Source organism: Sinocyclocheilus grahami, unplaced genomic scaffold (assembly GCF_001515645.1).
Source record: "Sinocyclocheilus grahami isolate Dianchi unplaced genomic scaffold, SAMN03320097.WGS_v1.1 scaffold148.1, whole genome shotgun sequence".
NCBI lineage: Eukaryota > Metazoa > Chordata > Actinopteri > Cypriniformes > Cyprinidae > Sinocyclocheilus > Sinocyclocheilus grahami.
In genome coordinates this window covers 924,191-944,432 of record NW_015505327.1, presented here as the reverse complement: position 1 = coordinate 944,432, position 20,242 = coordinate 924,191, and the positions used below count along the sequence as shown (strand labels likewise).

Here is a 20,242-nt window from a genome sequence, read left to right as displayed (position 1 = left end):
CATATATATATATATATATATATATATTCAAATAGCTAGAAATATTGCAATTAAACTTTACCTCATCTAAGCACAATACTTCAATCAAAATAATGTGATTAAGCTCATAATCGTAGTAACCATATTCACATTAAACTATGTTGAGTATGTCTATTTTAATCACAATAAATAGGCATGTAAATACCTTAATTGCATTATTACCTCTCTAGCCAATGTGTGCATATGCTCAGATGCACATGGATGTCGCATATTCTTCACACAACTTCATGAGTTGCTGAGTCCTTGGCTATCTTCAAAAAACGACTAAAAACACATCTTTATTTGACCCTCTAACTCTATACACTTTCTATTCTATTTTAAGTGTATGTGTGTGTGTGTGTATATATATACAGTGGGTACGGAAAGTATTCAGACCACCTTAAATTTTTCACTCTTTGTTATATTGCAGCCATTTGCTAAAATCATTTAAGTTAGTTTTTTTTCCTCATTAATGTACACACAGCACCCCATATTGACAGAAAAACACAGAATTGTTGACATTTTTGCAGATTTATTAAAAAAGAAAAGCTGAAATATCACATGGTCCTAAGTATTCAGACCCTTTGCTGTGACACTCATATATTTAACTCAGGTGCTGTCCATTTCTTCTGATCATCCTTGAGATGGTTCTACACCTTAATTTGAGTCCAGCTGTGTTTGATTATACTGACTGTGTTACTTAAGGAAAGCCACACACCTGTCTATATAAGACCTTACAGCTCACAGTGCATGTCAGAGCAAATGAGAATCATGAGGTCAAAGGAACTGCCTGAAGAGCTCAGAGACAGAATTGTGGCAAGGCACAGATCGGGTTTGTGTGTGTGTGTCTGTATAATATATATATATATATATATATATATATATATACCTTGCTATGTGTACTGTGTTAGGCTAACCAAGACTTTTCATTTGCACTTACATATTGTTGCTCTTTTGTTAGTTTTAATTGCTTCTATTGTCCTCATTTGTAAGTCGCTTTGGATAAAAGTGTCTGCTAAATGACTAAATGTAAATTAAATGTTTACAAATGTCATTAAACTTTCAGTTCATGTGATCATACACTTCTTGAAAAACTACAAATGATTTTAACAGATGTTATACAATTATTAAAAGCTTTTGTTAAGGTGCAACAATTGAGGTGTGATACGGGTAAGGTCAGGGACAGGTTTGGTGGTTTGGGTAGATTTATTGGTTGGTTAAGGGGTCAACCGTGTACAGGGTTCAATTTGATTACTATACAGTTACTAGAGTGCAGTTCAATCTGTTTATATTACATTGTTTTGATAAATGAACAGTAATTTTCTTTGAAAATGTATTTGTTTTCTCCTGTTGATATATGATTTGAGGACTATCCTGTTTAATGTTATACAGTATTATAAATTATAAAGTAGAAGTCTACACAACAAATGAAGACCATGTATGTGACTTATACAGAATGTGAGATTAATGAATAATATGTTAACCTGAATAGTTTGTGAAGTGCTAATTAAGCTAATTTTTTCAAAACTTTTGTAAATCTAAAAAAGAGCATTAGGTAATATATGAACTGAATTTTAATGACATTTGTCAGCATGCAAAATTACATTAACAAATAAGCTTTTAATCATTGTATAATTTCTGTTAAAATCATTTGTTGATTTTTTAAAAAGTGCATGATCATATGAATGAAAAGTTTAATGATATTTGTAAGCATTTCAATTTACGTTAAATAATGATTCTGTTAATCATTAGGTAATATTTAATAGGGTCATTAGTAAATGTTAACAAGCACATTATCTTATATTTCTGGCCATGTGAATATATTAAAGCTGCAAGTCCGTAAGTTTTGCTTCTTTGTCGCCATCTCTGTTTGAAACCCTGCAATTGCAGCTGTGTGCGGAATTATCTTCCTTGCGTGGGTTGTGCGGCAGCATGACTCCAGCACAGATTCATTTAATGTTTTGAGGAGTATGTGTGGCAGTCAGTCACCGCACCGGTGTGGATATTGTACTTTGCACTCACAGATTCTAGCCTACGTCTTGGAATATATGACTCAAATAAGCATTTTCACCGGATATTGTCATCTGAACAAGTAACAAGTCTGTCACGTTTGTTCTGACCAACTGAGGAAAAAGCATTACAATAAATCACGCTACCAATGGTGAATTAATCTAAATTAGCTCATATCACATCAAACCGTGCTCATTATTATTATTGTTATACTTTATTCTAAAATTGTTAACCACTTGAATTTCATATTACGAAATTCTTTTAACCCTAAAAGCAAATTATGCTCCCTTCGAACTGGTTGTCTTTAAAATACAAATCTTGTGTAATCCTATTACACATTCTGTAATCAGAAGCACATTTAAAACTGGAATATAATTTAATTTCATTCACATGAATTTCATAAAGACATAATCCTTTCTGGATTACAATCCGCCATCAAAATGATACATTTAATTATTCCAGCTGCTGTGAGAAAAGGCTATAAACGATCGGCCACCTGCAGAATCCTCACATGCGATAGCCTAGTAGCCGGGACAACTTCTTTGTTTACAGAAGTGACGTAATGATGCATGCTCGAATTTCCCGCAAAAACCTACCCATACCACTCAAATTAGAAAACATTATTATAAGCTGACCGTTGTGAATCGGGCTAAAGTAAGCGATAGTTTCAAACACTGGATGGTTATGTACTTGCTCAAATATTGATTTCGGATCATTTCGGACTGCAGCTTTAACTAATGATCTGTTATTCATTATGTAATATTTTTTAATGGTTCATTAATGAAAGTTCTTATAAAGTGTAATGTAATTTAGAAATTAATTGGTAATTTTCTACCCTGAATTAAGCTTGGCTTTAGATCTGATAGCCTTGACATATTGTCCATTTGAGGTGCTCCAGACAGCTTCCCCAAAAATGCTCTCTTTCAAGACAGCACTTTTGCTTGCAGTGCACTCATGTCAATTAAGCGAGTGAGCGAATTTATGTTCTTTCAGTCAGCTCTTTCAGTCTCAAAAAAAACAAGAGTTGCTTGAGTACCGAATTGAGTTCTCTTTTGCCTCTTGTGCTTCAATGGTTTAAAATCGCTTGAAAGTTGAAATTGGCAAGACTTATGTAGAACCCCCTGCCCTCTTAAGAGTTACACCTCTCAAGTTCTGTTAAGGTGGAGCACCGGGTTTTGGTAATATGTCTCTCGGCAAGATATATAAATTATTACACACCTCTGATATTAATAATATTAATTAGCTAAGCCTTAATTTTCTCTTTTGGTAGCCAGATAGATGCTGTAAAAAAGCCTATGTTAAAAGAGTTTACACTACAGGTAAGTATGGATTAGTTAAACAACAGATCTATAACAAGTATTACGCAAAACACTCACGCACTGCCGTCCGTCTCTTCTGTTGACTAATCGCTTCTCCCAAGTTATGACTGAGCCCAAGCAGTTTAAATAGTCTACAGTCGCTGTGGCCGCCTTCTAATTAGCACAGCCAATAACCTATAGCAGGGCAATTGCTCAAATCAAAACTACAGTTCGCACTTAAGTGCAGGAAGGGAGCAATGCAAATAACATAGGCTCCTTCTTAGCTGAGGGTAATTATTATAATTACCAATAAGTGCAATCAAAAATACAAACTCCAACGAAAATACAAAGTAGAAATAGGTAGAAAACGAAATATTCCTTCCTAGCAGCAAGTAATAATTTAAACAACAGATCTATAACAAGTATTATGCAAAACACTCAGGCACTGCCATCCGTCTCTTCTGTTAACTAATCGCTTCTCCCAAGTTATGACTGAGACCAAGCAGTTTAGTCTACAGTTGCTGTGGCCACCTTCTAAGTAGCACAGCCAATAACCTATAGCAGGGCAATTGCTCAAATCGAAACTACAGTTCACACTTAAGTGCAGGAAGGGAGCAATGCAAATAGCACAGGCTCCTTCTTAGCCGAGGGCAGTTATTATAATTACCAGTAAGTGCAATCAAAAATACAAACTCCAATGAAAATACAAAGTAGAAATATGTAGAAAACAAAATATTCCTTCCTAGCAGCAAGTAATAATTTAAACAACAGATCTATAACAAGTATTAAGCAAAAAGAAGCATAAAGAAGATCTGTAAAGTTGCAACGACTAAAGTCTCAAATCCAAAGAGATATTCTTTATAAAAGTTAAGCGTCAACCACGCCTACCTAAAACGGCTCGTTCTAACACGCCCCCATCACAATGTGGGAAGATTTGCATAACGCCAGCCAAATGTTCATGCAAAGAAAGAAGGCGTAACTGTAGTATTGTTGTTGCCGCCACCGCCGTGTCGTGAAGGCGCTGTGTGTTTCATTGTGAAAGCGAAACTACTTTGTTTGGCCTTCCAAAAGAGGACGATGTCTGCTTCGTCATGCCTGGTTCTGATCTGTGCTGGTCGCTGAGGGAATACATCAACTTCGCGCTGTGGATCGCCGGATCGGCTTTCACCGTGGACGAAGCGGAGTCCAGCCCGAAGTCGTCACATGTGGTTGCCGCAAGCCCGCTGGACGCTCCTTCGTCGAATCCGCTCGCCGTTCTCAAGCCTGCCCGCCTCAGCTCACTCTAGGCCGCCGGCCGCCACTCACTCTAGCCCGCCACCCTCCGCTCACTCTAGGCCTTCGGCCTCCGCTCACTCTAGCCCGCCGTGTGTTTCGTTGTGAAAGCGAAACTACTTTGTTTGGCCTTCCAAAAGAGGACACGACTAGAAATCAGTGGTTAAGTTATATTTACAACACTGTTCCAGAACAGTTCAACCCAAATATTCAGATGTGTCCAGCGCATTTTATAAAACATAAACACATTTCATTACACCAAATATATGTTCTTTTTAGCATCATCTTATGACCCCTTTAACAAAAGTGTCATTGGGAACTCTGCATTAAATTGCGCATCAAACCTATAATCCTCCGACATGATCTGGAACATTGTTTAAAATAAACCATCCATGCTTTCCTAAATAGGATGTGTCAAAGTGAATGCTTTAAAAAAAATCACATCCTTTCCTCATCTATTTGTCTTATTTTCAGAAGTAGCTTAAGCGTATGGAGTACATCAGAAATATGGATTATCTGTCTACTGTCCAGGGGTGCGTTTCCCAAAACCATCGTTAGCTAACTATGGTCGTTAGTTCCATTGAATTCTATTAGCAACGACGAAACTTGCGACCATAGTTGCTTTCGGGAAACACACCACAGATCTAGTTTAGTCAGTCTTTGATTATAATGGACTCCATTTGCTTTTAATATGATGTGCGGAAACATGCCACTCACATTCAGTGTAATGTAAAAAACTTAATGCAAAATAAGTTCAGTTTACCCTGATCTTCAAATTCAAAATGTTTTCACCTCTTTTAAGTGAGATATCTTATTCAGGTCAGTACTAAATAAAAAGTAACATGTATTTTGTATGGTCCCTCTTATTTTGGTAAAATAATGAACATTTTGCAGATGCTGCAAAGTGTATGTAAAATTTTGACCACAACCGTATATATAAATATCTGCCTATTCTGTTTCAGTCAGTCACACTCAATGTTATGTCGACAATGATGTTAGGGGTCTGACTTGGAAGCCCCAGTCACCTCTGAGCATTACAAGAAACGGCGAGTGGAATTTGCTTGCCAAGCCACTCCCCATACATATGGGCATATAAGATGGCAGCGTGAATTCACTTATTCAGATTTTTGCTTTGGAGCCGATCGCTTAGTGAGCACCTTTTTAGTATCCCCTAAAGACAAAACTACAAGAAAACTATAACGACTCTGTAGGAACTCCTTGGCTGCATTGATCGACGGCGCATTCAGCAGTGTGTTCGTCCCTGCAATTGCACAGATAAGTGCAGCGTTCCTCCCCTGGGTGCTGAGGATCACTGTCAGGAATGTTCTGCCAGGCCAGCCCCCACGGATATCCTGCTCACAGCATAGTGTTTTTTAGCTCCCGGATGAAGGTGCTGGTCCGTCCTGCGGCAGACCCAGTATCTCGGAGCTTCTGACAAGGATAAGATGTTGATCGCAGCATCAGAGGAGGGGCTTTCATTTTCCTTTTTTTAAATTTATATAGTGCTTTATAAAATACAGATTGTGTCAAAGCAGCTTTACAGTGTCCAACAGGAAAATAGTTTGTCAATAATGCAAGAGGACAATAACAGTGAATTTTTCAGTTAAGGTCAGTTTATTGATGATTCAGTTATGTCATCATCCAGTTCAGCTCTCTTCCAATAGTGTCTGTGCAATCAAGCCAACAATATTGCCAGAAGTTAAGTGTCCCCAACTAAGCAACCCAAAGGCGACAGTGGCAAGGAACCAAAACTCCATTGGTGACAGAAATGGAGAAAAAAAAAACTTGGGAGAAACCATGTTCAGTCAGTGGGCCAGTTCTCCTCTGGCCAGACAAAACCAGTATGGTTCCCATACACAAGTCAGATTGTGCAGAAGACTTGTCTGGTTCCCGTGGTCTTGTCCAGATGGCTGTCTAGTTGATGAGGTCTTCACAGGGGATCTGTTTCTGGGGCTCATCTATTTGACATGGTCTCTGCTGACATTCAGGGCTGTAGAGGTAATCTCTAGGTGCTGATCCACCATCTGGTCTGGATATGGACTGGATCTTGGTGACAATGGTGACCATCTGGTCTGGATACAGACTGGATCTGGGTGGCTACAATAACCTTGGAATATGAATGAAACATCCTAGAGTAGATGCCATTCTTCTTATGATGTAACAAGTTAATTGGGTGTTATGGAAAGTGTTCCCGGTTCCGGTTGACCTAATTAATGCACCCTAACAATCCTTTAACAGATTTAAATTATAGAAATGTGATAGTGTGTTATGTGTATGTCTGATTAAAGAGATGGGTCTTTAATCTAGATTTAAACTGACAGAGTGGGTCTGCCTCCCGAGAAACGCTAGGTAGATTGTTCCAGAGTTTGGATGCTAAATAGGAAAAAGATCTGCCACCCGGATTTGATTTTGATATTCTAGATATTTTCAAAAGTCCAGAGTTTTGAGATCGCAGCAGACGTGAAGGAGTATAGCTAATGTGATATGAGCTTGCTCAAGTACTGAGGAGCTAAACCGTTCAGTGCTTTATAAGTAATTAGCAAGATTTTAAAATGTGTACGATATTCTATAGGGAGCCAGTGCAGAGTTGACAAAATCGGGCTTATATGGACATACTTCCTGGTTCTAGTAAGAACTCTAGCTGCATTTTGGACCAGCTGGAATTTGTTTATTAAGCGTGCAGAGCAACCACCCAATAAAGCATTACCCTAATTGGTAACAATTTCTATGAAGCCCGTATTTATTATACATTATAATAGTATTCTTAATGCATTGTAATGATTGCATAATGCATTATAAAAACCTTATAATATGTTGTATCATCTCATAAATAATCATAACAACAATTATAATACATTGTAATATTTATGCATTTGTGGTTATAACTTTTATGAGTATGATTATTTATAACACACAATTAATACCATATTAACCTGATAACCCATTTGAAAACCTTGTGTGAGATGTAATTTCACACACAGCGTGAGTGAATCACCACGCGCGCTCTCTCTTTCTCTCTCAAAATATGCAATTGGCTTCAAATCACCACACATCGCGTCTGTCTATAAACGAGCTGCACAGTTGACACAGGAATTGTTACTTGCACAACCGAGGCAGTGTCACATCATCGTTAAAGTTTATAAATTGCATTTCTTTTTTATTCTTGCCAGTGTTTAACCATTCAGCGCTCTCCTGGAGACTGTGAGTGCTCATGCACACTGACGGCGCACACACATAATGCCAAGTTCACACACACTCCGTTTGCAGTGCGTATGCGGTGCGTATTTTTTCCGCGCTCATGTTAACGGATTAATAAAACAAAACGTTCACTGCACAAGGTTACGGTCTGGCAGTGCGTTCAGTAGCGGCGCGTCTGCAGCAGTGCAGAGATCGTTTCCACACCGAGTCTATTGCTGCGCTGCAAGCACTTAAAGTAACAGTGCATTGTTTGCAGTAAATATGAATGTGGATTGACACGAAAATGTAGTAATTACACCATAAATGCATATTATTAAAGTCTACTGTGTTTCACAGTCAACACATATGGCTAGTTGGCTAGTTTTAAAGGAAAAATAACACTTTTAGATAAACAAGGCAATAAGAGATGGCACTTGTGGAGGTAGGAAAACAAAGTTCTTTATGAACCGCAGGATTGCTTGTAATAAAGATTTAAATGCAAAAGAAGCAGTAGAGCTGACTATTTCTGTCAATGGTAAGTTTGTGATAACATAAGAAAAGTAGTTTAAATGTTTTGCCAATTGCTTGAGCAACTTAATATATAAATCTAGAAGTAAATGCAAAAGTAAAAAGCATTGAATAATGTGTTGCTTATATTTATTGCGTTTAAACATGTCTGTGAAAGATTGTATTACTTTACTGTGTAAGAAAAGAATCACAATGTTGAAAAAGCATTTTCAGTGACAATGTTTGGATTTCAAATCAAAATAATGGATAAATGTTGTGTTTGTGGTAAACAGCCACGAATCAGTAGCGGACTCCTGTGTGAAAGCCCAGTCCGTGCTGCTTCCCCCCTCACAAGAGTCACCTAAGAGGGGAATTCCCCCCATTTTCAAAAATGAAATTCAGGCCCTGAATAAATGTCTAAAAATCCTGATTGGAGTATCAATATAAATAGTTATAAATGATTAAAAGAAGGCTTTAAAAAGATTGGTATCGGTGATCAGTATTGGCTGATACTGCTTTCTATGATCGGCGATCGGTGATCGGCCTCAAAAACCCTGATCGGAACACCCCTAGACATAATTAATCTTGAAAAACTATATATCATTCTAAAGGTCTAAGCCTCAAGCATCGACGATAGATCGCTGTTTTTCAATGGAAAGCTTATAAGGAATGTATTTGCTAAATTTGTGTAAGCAGTACACATCAAAACATGTATAATAAAAACGCAGTACGTACCAAATTAATCGTAATAACGAGTCATAAACGCATCCACTGCTGTAAATCCCAGTTTAGTTAGAAAGACAAGGGTCCACTAAACAACATCCCATAGAGCACTTTTAGTCCAACGAAACAATAACGTTGTATTATGGATGGTTATTCCTTTGATTACGTCTCATTTCTTCGGGGAGAGTTATTGTTTGTATCCTTTATGGAATAACTTGCGTTCAAAAAACTGCGTCTTGGTAGTAAAATACAAACATGGTTTTGTAACATACAGTGTCACAAACAGAATGAGACCATCCACTAAAAAAAAAAGTCAAAGATACGCGGAATCTTGTTTATTTGAATTCTGGCACTCTCTTGTGACTGCTCGTGATGCACGCTGTGACGCACCTGTCATCTGATGGGGGCGTAACTTAGCAATCGGGTTTTAGCATAAATAATTATTTTTTCCCTATTGAACATTTTTCATACAGTGCCTTGTGAAAGTTATTCATACCCCTTCATTTTTTCACATTTTGTTATCAGGGCTCTATGCTTACTTTTCTTTTTAGGAGCACCTGTGCTCCTAACTTAAAACATTTAAAAATAATTAAAGCATGTTTAAAATTTTAGGAGCACCTTATAATCAATAATCCAAATTTTTTTCAAAAATTAGCCTTCCCATTACGAGGTGATATTTGACTCCTTAAAGTAATTTACAGTGGAAATTTGTTTTTACCTTTGCAATGGCATTTTTCTAACTTTAGTAAAAGTGTGTCATCTTTTGTCAGATTCTTTAAAAATTACATTTTATACGCTTTTTAAAAATTCTAATTCAAACAACAGAATAAGAACAAGTAGAATATGAAATATAAGTTACCAATCAAATTAAATCAGTATCAGTAGTAGTAACAAAATTAATTTGTAGAGGTGGCACAGAAGAACACAAAAGTGGCTTGTAGGTGTATTTTCAGACATTTAATGAGGCTCAGAGGTAGCATGAGTGCAATTAAATCCATAAATTCATGGATTCATGGAAATAATGAGATTAATGTTTTAAATATAAAATTTTGAATATAGAAATATTTAATGATTTAAATAACTGAAAAGATACTTTAAAAATTAAACTAACACTGCCAGCAGGTGGCGACAAGTCACTGATTTTATCGCTGAATCATTCATTCAATTGATTCATTCGAACAGAATGAAACTGTTTATGAACGGGTAATCATGAATCACTGACTAACTAGATTCGTTTAAAAACACAGTTCATTCATAAACGAAACACCGCTGTGTTTAAATGGGGATGTGCAGCAGCTCCGCTGTGACTTTTTCAAACTATTTGACGACGACGAAATAGAGAAAAATCAGACAATAGTGTTATAGTCAGACAATGTAAGTAACTTAATATTAACTTCTTGTTTATTGAACTGTTGTATTCAATCAGTATCACATTTACAAACTCCCTTAAAAATCATTAAAAGCTGTCACTCATCTTAGTTCATCGCAATCTCACAATATAATCAACGAAGCTCACACACTGCACAATGAATCTCTTATTTACACGCTGTCTATACTTTGCTTATGAAAGGATTAGTGAGATATGTCTGTGATGCATTACTCAATGCTGCAAAAATACGTACGTTAACGTTAGAAACCTTTGAAGCTCCCCTGAGCGCAATCACAAATATGATGATGATCTGGTCAGTCACACTGGTGCTCCTAAATGTTTTTTCATGGTCGCACGCAGTAGTTTTCAGTTGCAAATGCGACTGAAATGGTCGCACTGTAGAGCCCTGGTTATGTTGCTGCCTTATGTTAAACTGCTTTAAATTACTTTTTTCCCACACCAATATATACTCCATACACCATATTGACAAAGCAAAAACAGAATTGTCACAACTTCGTAAATGTATTAAAAATAAAAAACTGAAATAAGTACATTGCATCTAACTAATTATTTAGCCGAAGTACCTTTACAGTCTCAAGTCTTTTTTGTTTGATGCAACAAGCTTTGATCATCATCATTTGGCAATTATCTGCCATTCTTCTCCTCACCTCTTCACCTCTGAAGCTCTGTCAGGTTGGATGGAAGCAAATGCACATTTTCAAGTTTCTCCAGAATTATTTGATTGGGTTCAAGCCCATTCACAGAGTTGTCTATAAGCCACTCTTGCTGTGTGCTTCGGGCCTGTTGGAAGGTGAACCTTCTGCCCAGTCTGAGGTTCTGAATGCCATTCACAGAGTTGTCTATAAGCCACTCTTGCTGTGTGCTTAGGGCCTGTTGGAAGGTGAACCTTCTGCCCAGTCTGAGGTTCTGAATGCTCTGGACTGGGTTTTCATTAAGGCTATCTCTATATTTTGGTGCATTGAGCTTATCTTCTACCCTGACGAGTCCCTCAGTCCCTGCCTCTGAAAAACAGCCCCACAGCATGAGACTGCTACCAGCACACTTTACTTTTAGGGTGGTACTCTTCAGGTGATGAGCAGTGCCTGGTTTCCTTCAAACATGATGCTTGGAATTGAGGTTCATCAGACCAGAGAATCTTGTTTCTCACAGTCTGAGAGTCCTTTAGGTGTTTTTATGCAAAATCCAAATGTGTTTTCATGTGTCTTCACTAAAGAGAGGATTGAGTTTTGCCACGTCGCCATAAAGCCCAGATCGGTGGAGTGTTGCAATGATGTTTGTCCTTCTGTAGATTTCTTCCATCTGCATATATGATCATGGAGCTCAACTAGAGTGACCATCATGTTCTTGGTCACCACTCTAACCAAGACCCTTCTCCATCAATTGCTCAGTTTGGCCAGGAGGCCAGCTCTAAGAAAAGTCCTGGTTGTTTCAAACTTCTTTCATTAAGGGTAACGGAGGCTACATGCTTCTGTGACCCTTCAATGAAGCAGAATTGTTTTCCCCGAACTCTTCCCCAGATGTGTGGCTTGACACAAACCTGTTTCTGAGCTCTACAGGCAGTTCTTTTGACCTCAGGGCTTGGTTTTTGCTCTGATATGCATTATCAGCTGGTAGACCTTTTATTAAGATGTGTGTGCCTTCCAAAGCATACCCATTCAATTGAATTTGCCACAGATTAACTTCACTCAAAGTGTAGTAACATCTACAAGCAATGTGAATGCTGTATGAATACTTATGCAATGGAATCATTTAAAGGGTTGAAAAAATGAAAATTAGCCCATAAATTACTTACCCTCAAGTAATCCTAGGTGTGTATGCCTTTCTTCTTTCAGACGAATCCAGTCGGAGTTATATTAAAAATTGTCTTTGATCTTTCAAGCTGTTTCATGGAACTCAGCGGGTGTTGCATGTTTCAGTATTTAAGATGTTAAAACCCTGTTTTTTGCTTCACCATTATGGTGTATGGAGTGTAGATTAATGTGTGAAAAAAGTAATTTAAAGCAGTTTAGCATAAGGAAGCAACTTAACAAAATGTGAAAAAATTAATACTTTCGCAAGTCGCTTTATATGTGTGTGTGTTTTGTGGGGAATGTGGCTGTATCTGTATGATTACCATCTGTATGACCGCACATCAGTGTGTGATTACTGACTGTATGACCAGCTATCAGTGTGAATGCTGTCTACTGTATATGAACAGCCATAAGAGTGTGACTATTGACTGTATGGCCGGCCATCTGTATGATTACCATCTGTATGACCGCACATCAGTGTGTGATTACTGACTGTATGACCAGCTATCAGTGTGAATGCTGTCTACTGTATATGAACAGCCATAAGAGTGTGACTATTGACTGTATGGCCGGCCATCTGTATGATTACCATCTGTATGACCGGCCATCAGCATGTGATTACTAACTGTATGACCAGCAATCAGTGTGAATGCTGTATGTCTGCCAATCAGAATATGTTCTTGACATACAAAGCAAATTTTTTTTCCTCCCTTTTTTTCTTTCTTTTTATTACTCTTTCTATTATTTCTATCTGCTCTTTTTATTATTTTTCTAGTGCTCAAATAAATCGCTTATACGATGTCTAAGATTCAGTATGGAAGAAAAATAATGCCATATGTCTTTGAAACAAAAAAGCACGTTGAATAGCACTAACTGAAAAAATAATGCATTGCATTAACAGTGCCTTGTATTTAACATAGTTGTCTATTTAAGCTGTGAATATTTAAATTCAAAATATTTCACACACATTTTCATAATTAAAAATTCAATTATTCATATTCACCTTCCAGAATTCACTTCCAAAATATTCAATCTGTTTAAAAATACAATGTATAATATTCGACAGGCAAATTTCGGTCCATTTCATTTCACTTTCCAAATTCGCTTCCACAAATTCAGTGGTTAACATTCAGCAGAAAATTCGGCATTGTACATCCGGGAGCTGCAGGAATAGCAGTAGAGCACTGATGCATGATCTCCAGCTGCTGTCAGTCGCTCACCAGCAGGTGGCGCAAGCGGCTGTTGATGAAGACCAAAGCAACAGGTGGATTAAGTCATTCATTCACAAAAAAATGTTTTGCAGAAATGGAGCAAGCGCTAAGTAGAAGTTTTGATTATCGGGGCCAGTATAAACATGTGGAAAAGCTGATTGTGTGTGTGTTTAATTCAACATCTTTGCTGTTTCCCGTAGCCTACATGTAACCAGCTTTCTCTACCACAAAGGAGATTATAATGCTATTTTACCCAACGCTGATGTACAGAACTAATATTGCATCTGAGGAAGACATATATTGCTTTCGGTTGCTTAGTTTCCTTTACTTGTATCATGGCTTGTGTGACTGTGCTGTAATACTGTGGTTACCCTCATACGTCACACTCCAGGATTCCCCAACGACGTGTTAAGCGCCTCCGTGAACTATAAGACCTCAGATCTCAGAAAAAGTTTTACTGATGATGCGAACTATACCGACAGTTAAGCAGATGTAGAATATGAACGAACGCGCAAGGTTTCACGCTGTTTCCCTCAGAAATCTGTTAAAGAAAACGCATTACGCGGTTCAGTAAGTGCACAAACGCAATGACTATTAAAAGACCAAACTCAGATCTTACTGATGATGCAAACTACAAACAGGCAGATGAGGATATGAAAACTGCACGTTAAACATTTCCCATAAAGAAAACACTTAACGTGGTTTATTGCCTCAAGACGGTGTATACAGTATATAATTATTCTTAAGAAATTACTGTAATTCACATAAAGTTTTTTTTTTTATGTTCCAAAGATTGTAGTACATTCCTAGTGACTAGACTGACTTACATAGGTGAAATTTTGCCAATACCTCCCTTACTGTACATAAAGTACATCAATATTTTATACTACAACCTTTGGAACATGAAACATCCCTTTTGGGGTCCTACATTTTTTTTTTTGTAGGTTTTAAATTATGAGTGGTGCATACAGTAAAGGAGATATTGGCAAAATTTCACATGAAGTCAGTCTTGTAGGCTAACTAGCAACGTAGCCTACTACAACCAGTGAAACATGAAAAAACCCTTTTGGTGAATTACTGTAGTTTTCTAAAAAGATATTTGTGTACTGTACATACCGTAAGGGAGATATTGGCCAAATCTAACCTGTAGTAAATTAGTCTTGTATCTAACAACGTACTACAACCGTTGGAACATGAAAAAACCCTTTACAGGGATCTTTTATATGTAAATAATTGTGTTCTGTACAATTAAATTTGGCACCTAATTAATAATATATATTACTGTATATTATGTACATTTAAGCAGATGAGCCCAGAATATGAGCCCACAACCCACAAAGTTTCACCAAACCATTTTTTTCTCCCATAGAAAACCAAGCGTGGTAGATTTAGGTTTGATATTCGTGCATATTCGCCTAGGCTGCTTTATGAACCGTCTGCAAATTTACCTCACAGTACAAAACGAAGTCCAATAATTATTCAAATTAATGTTTACAGTAAATGAATAATTTACTCAAACTGACTAAATATATATTGCCAATAACTCGCCTTAGACAATACTTTCCCCAAGTATGTACACTACACAAATATTTTTTAAGAAAGAAATTACAGTAAATCACCAAAATGGGGTTTTTCGTTTTCCAAATCACTATGAGCAATACGAGCTTTACAATTTGACAGTGTGTTATTTTAAATGTTAAAAGTAATTTTAATTCAAATATATTGTACGTTTTAACCCAGTCGGTGGAATTGTCAGACGGTCCCTTGTGTGCGATCAATGCGTTCTCCGCTTTAAATTTGAAGTAATAACACACCTAGGCGGTTTTGAACTCCTATTTTTATGTCAATATAAAGTGGTTGCATATTGTTAAAACTAATCGTGGTATTGATATATTTGTAGGACTGTTGACTCTATAGATCAGTGGTAAGGGAAAGCCATTATAAAGAAAATGCAGCGCGTTGCGTTCTTTGGACCTCATTTGCTTGCCTGTATATAGTTTTCATAATCATCAATAAAGTGTATTCTGAGGTCTTATATCACTCTATTAGTTCACTGAGGCGCGTTACGCGTCGTTGGGGTATGAGGGGGAACCCCAGTATTACAGCACAGTATGTAAGGACTGATTTCATGTATTTGTATATTTAAAAAACATTCAGTGTGGTACAATTTTTTTCAAGGCACTTCAGTGTCTATAACTTTTTATCTTTTTGAGAATTATCAATGGATGGTGGATAGTAAAGCCTAAAGTGTCTTCTTTCCAAAGATACCTAAATTGTGTGTGTAGCACACCGTTGTCAGGAACTGTTACCATTTTAAGTTAGGTAGGTCATTTTCAGCGGTGAGTCCCAAAATGGGGGGAGCAGGTTAACAGGTTAAATCCACTTAATTTATAATAGATTATCTCATATCGTGACATTGTTTATTAAAGATCTGCACACTATCTTACTACATCTTGTGAGAGGTTAGGAGTGGTTAAGTCTTTTTGAGTGTTTTCTGTGAGGTTAATGTTAATTTTGCTGTGAGCTAGTTTAAGATCAGTTGTAATACTTATAAATGAAAAAAATGCAATGTTTTTTTTATTTTTGTATATTACATTACATTTTATTTTGATGGTCCCCTTAGTCTATTGACTATAAGCATGCCAACTAACACTCATTTAGAGTATTAGTAGACTTAGGGTAAGGGTAGGGTTGGTAGAATAAGTTGACGTACTTGCAAAGTTGCTAATAGTCAGTTAAATGTCTTTTGGGGAACCATCAAAATAAAGTGTTAGCAGATATTTAGCAGACATACTACAAATACTCCAATGCCTGCTAGTTGACATTTAGTTGCAAAGTTACTTATCAACAGTTAGTGTAAAAGGGTACCATCAAAATAACTATACTGATATTACAATAAAAATAGTTCAAAGCAAATGTGTAAACAATCATCTGTTCTGATATCTGATTTTATGAGTGTTTGAGAAAAAAAATATATTATTATAATTATTATATTATTAATAATATTATTATTATTAAGTGAAGTTACTTTACTTAAAGCAGACAAAGACCACTTGTAAATAATAAGACCACAGTACTCAGACCGCAGTCTCAGTACTATGATACGGTCTAAATCCTGACTGGAAATCCTCACAGATACCATTTATCTCTAAGAAGGAACATAGCTGAGAGGATACTGCCTTTTCTAGTATTTTTGACAGAAAAGGGAAATTTGAGATTGGTCTCTTTTAGTAGCTTATATGGAATAGGGTCTAACATACATGTTGTTGGTTTTGATGATTTGACAAGTTTATACAATGCTTCCTCTCCTATAGCAGAGAATGAGTGGAATTGTTCCTCAGGGGATCTATAGTGCACAGTCTGATACAATACTGTAGCTGACGGCTGCATGGTTAGAATTTTATCTCAAATAATATCGATCTTGGAAATAAAGAAGTTCATAAAGTTTTACTGCTGTGCTGTAAATGTCTGCACCTGTTGATGCTTTATTTTTCATTAATATAGCCGCTGTATTGAATAAATGCCGGGGGTTGTGTTTGTTTTCCTCTAAAAGAAATGAAAAGTAGATCTGGCAGTTTTTAGAGCTCTTCTATAAGTAGAAGTACTTTACCTCCATGCAATATGAAATACCTCTAGTTTTGTTTTCTTCCAGCTGCGCTCCATTCTCTGGGCTGCTCTCTTTAAGTCGCGAGTGTGCTCATTATACCACGGTGTCGGACTGTTTTCCTTAATCTTCTTTAAGCCTAAAGGAGCAACCGTATCTAAAGTGCTAGAAAAGAGAGAGCCCATAGTTTCTGTTACAACACAGTTTTTTTTGAACAATTGGATTTGTTGTTGAATTGAGACAGGTCAGGAAGATAATTTACAAAGCAGTCTTTTGTTGTAGAAGTGATGGTTCTACCATGTTTGTAGCTAGCTTTAGCTATATGGAGTATGCACAGGACTAGATGATGATCCGAGATATCACATTGCTGCAGAATTTCAACGCCATTAAAATCAATTCCATGTGACAGTATTAGATCTAAAGTATGATTACAACAGTGAGTATGCCCTGCCCCTGACATGTGTTGTCTGACCCCAATAGAGTTCAGAATGACTATAAATGCTGATCCCAATGCATATTTTTCATTATCAACATGGATATTAAAATCACAACAATTAAGACTTTATCTGCAGCCAGCACTAGCTCAGATAGAAAATCAGCAAATTCTTTGATAAAGTCTATATGGTGCCCTATTGGCCTGTATACAGTAGCCAGTACAAATGTCACCTGGGATTTATCATTAACACTTATTTCTCTAGATAATGTTATATGAAGCACTATTACTTCAAAGAATTATACTTATTATATTAAGAATTATATGAAAATATTACTATAAAATGTAGCAACACCTCCAACTTTACCTTTTTGACACAGCTCATGTTTATAACAGTAATCTTGGGGATAGACTCATTTAAAATAATGTATTCATCTGGTTTTAGCTAGGTTTCTGTCAAACAGAGCACATCTAGGTTATGATCTTTGATCATATCATTTACAAAAAGCGCTTTCGTAGAAAGAGATCTAATATTCATTAAGCTAAGCTTTATCATTTGTTCATCTGTATTATATCTGTTTTTTTATTTGTTGAACATCAATTAAATTGTTACACTTAAATTGGTTTGGACCTTTTTTGTATTTGTTAGTTCGGGGAACAGACAGTCTCTATAGTATGATATCTAGGTGAAAGAGTCTCTATGTGCTGAGAATTAACTGACTTTTGTGACACGAGGCGGCTAGCAAGACGGTCGGTTTAGCCAGTCTGTCTGCTTCCTGACCTGGGTCCCAGTGGACTATGGTGGCTGGTGTCTCTATTTTCACGTTCCGTACAATAGAATCACCAATAACTAGGGCACTTTCAACGGATTTCTCAGTGGGTGTGTCACTGAGTGGGGATAACCTGTTTAATGTTTTGATCGGAATGGAAGAGCAGTGTTTTGTCCCGTGACTGTGCCACCTCACAGTCACCCTGCTGTGGGGGCTCTGCAACCGGAACCGAACAATGTACGGGACTCGCTAAGCTAGTCGCATCCAAAGCCGTATCTAATGCCCTCACATTTTTACTATCCTCAGTTAAATTTTGGATGCGTGTCTCTAATTCTGAAATCTTCTCTATCAGCCTAACTATTTTCTCTGCATTTATCAGATGTGAATCCCTCACAGCTGACAAAGAAGGTTACACTATACATGTGGCAGGCAGTGCAAGTGACAATAACAGGAGAAGTCATTACTCACTGTGATTGTTGAATGATTTCCGACTTACCACAGTTGTTTGATGAACTCGTGAAAAACGGAACGAGAGAGAGAGAAAAATTGTAGGAAACGCGAATGACAAGCTAACGGAATGCTAATGCACTGTGCTAGCAGTTTAGATTAAAAGCGAATAATGTCAAATTAGTTTGATAGATAATATCAAATATGGTGATAATTAAGTTATATTTTAGCAGTTTAAACAACAGAGAGTGATAGTAAGATTCCAACAGGAAAACAAAACTACATGGAGCTAAAATCACAAACCACTCAGCAGCACAGCAGACAGAGCAGCTCTTTTTCTGCTCTTTCTGCTCTTTTTCTGACTTTGCTGAGTAACCCCCAGCAATGGCCAAGGGGTATGTGAACATTCCCCAGGTGGAGCATGTGATTGCGGTGCACCTGTGCTTGCAAAACACCGCCACCTGGAGGAATCGTCTGTGACTTCCGTCCAAAGCATGTAAGCTGATGTGAGCCCTGGCTGCCAAAGCTTACAGTGCTGCGGGCCAGGCCACCTCCGCCATGGTGCCATGGCCATCCTGCAGGTACATTAGGACAATGACATCACTGAATCAATGATGAACTCAGAGATGGAAGGACTTGGACATGGAAGGTGCTGCTCTTTTTCCAGAGCCAGTGACATCTGGGCCCCCTCCCCCGGGGGAGGGCCGGGGGCATATACGATCAAGAATGCCCGTATCCACATTCCCACCAAAAGAGCAGTTTACTTTATCTTTGGGTCAGATGTGTTAGGATCTGAGAGTGATGCTCTGCTTCCACACTGTCAATTCCGACACACTTCTTCACCACACAAGAGGTTGCGAGTGCAGGACGCTTCGCTTCCTCTGGCTTTCTTTGCCATCTCGCTGTGGGATCAGGGGAATCAGGTAAGAGCTCCTTCTCTGCCTCTACTCCGGGATGCTATGCATCCCAGGTTGGGCATTTTTTCCTCCCCTTTGCTGCCCTACCGTGGGTATGTCAGATATCGTCCCATCCGGACAATTCGACTCGACTATTCGACACCCAACGATTGCCGAAGTGATATTGTGAGAAAGTCGGAACACCTTTTTTCAGATTCCTTAGTAAGCCCTTTATAGTTGATATGTTATCTGGCTTACGTGGCATTGGGAAGATTACAGATTGTGGTGCATCTGTCCTGGCATGCTTGCCTGCAGCACCTGCACCATCAATTTGCTTAACACAGTTCTGGTTGTGGTGTTTTCCATAAGGACCCCTAACGTCAGTGTCGACGTAGCGTTGAACATGCCTGACTGAAAGGGAGCGTCTCGATTAGGTTATGTAATCCTTGTTCCCTGAAGGAGGGAATGTAGACGTTACGTCCCTCATGCCACAACCTTGAACTACGCTGGATGCCGGGTTGCTTTCTTGGTTCCTCAGCACAAACCTGAATGAGTGGATGCACGACATCTTATTATCTTATCATTCCACTCTCCAATAGCCATTGGCCGTTTCTTGTAATGCTCAGAGGTGATTGGGGCTCCCAAGTGAGACCCCTAACATCAGTGTCTACATAACGTCTCCGTTCCCTCCTTCAG

General features: G+C 37.8%; 1 protein-coding gene across 3 annotated transcripts in view; it reads left to right on the top strand.

Annotated features, from left to right (window-relative positions):
• rptor (regulatory associated protein of MTOR, complex 1) overlaps window positions 1-20,242 on the top strand; it is a 304,659-nt gene that overhangs the window by 182,956 nt on the left and 101,461 nt on the right. The gene's annotated exons all lie outside the window — the stretch shown is intronic.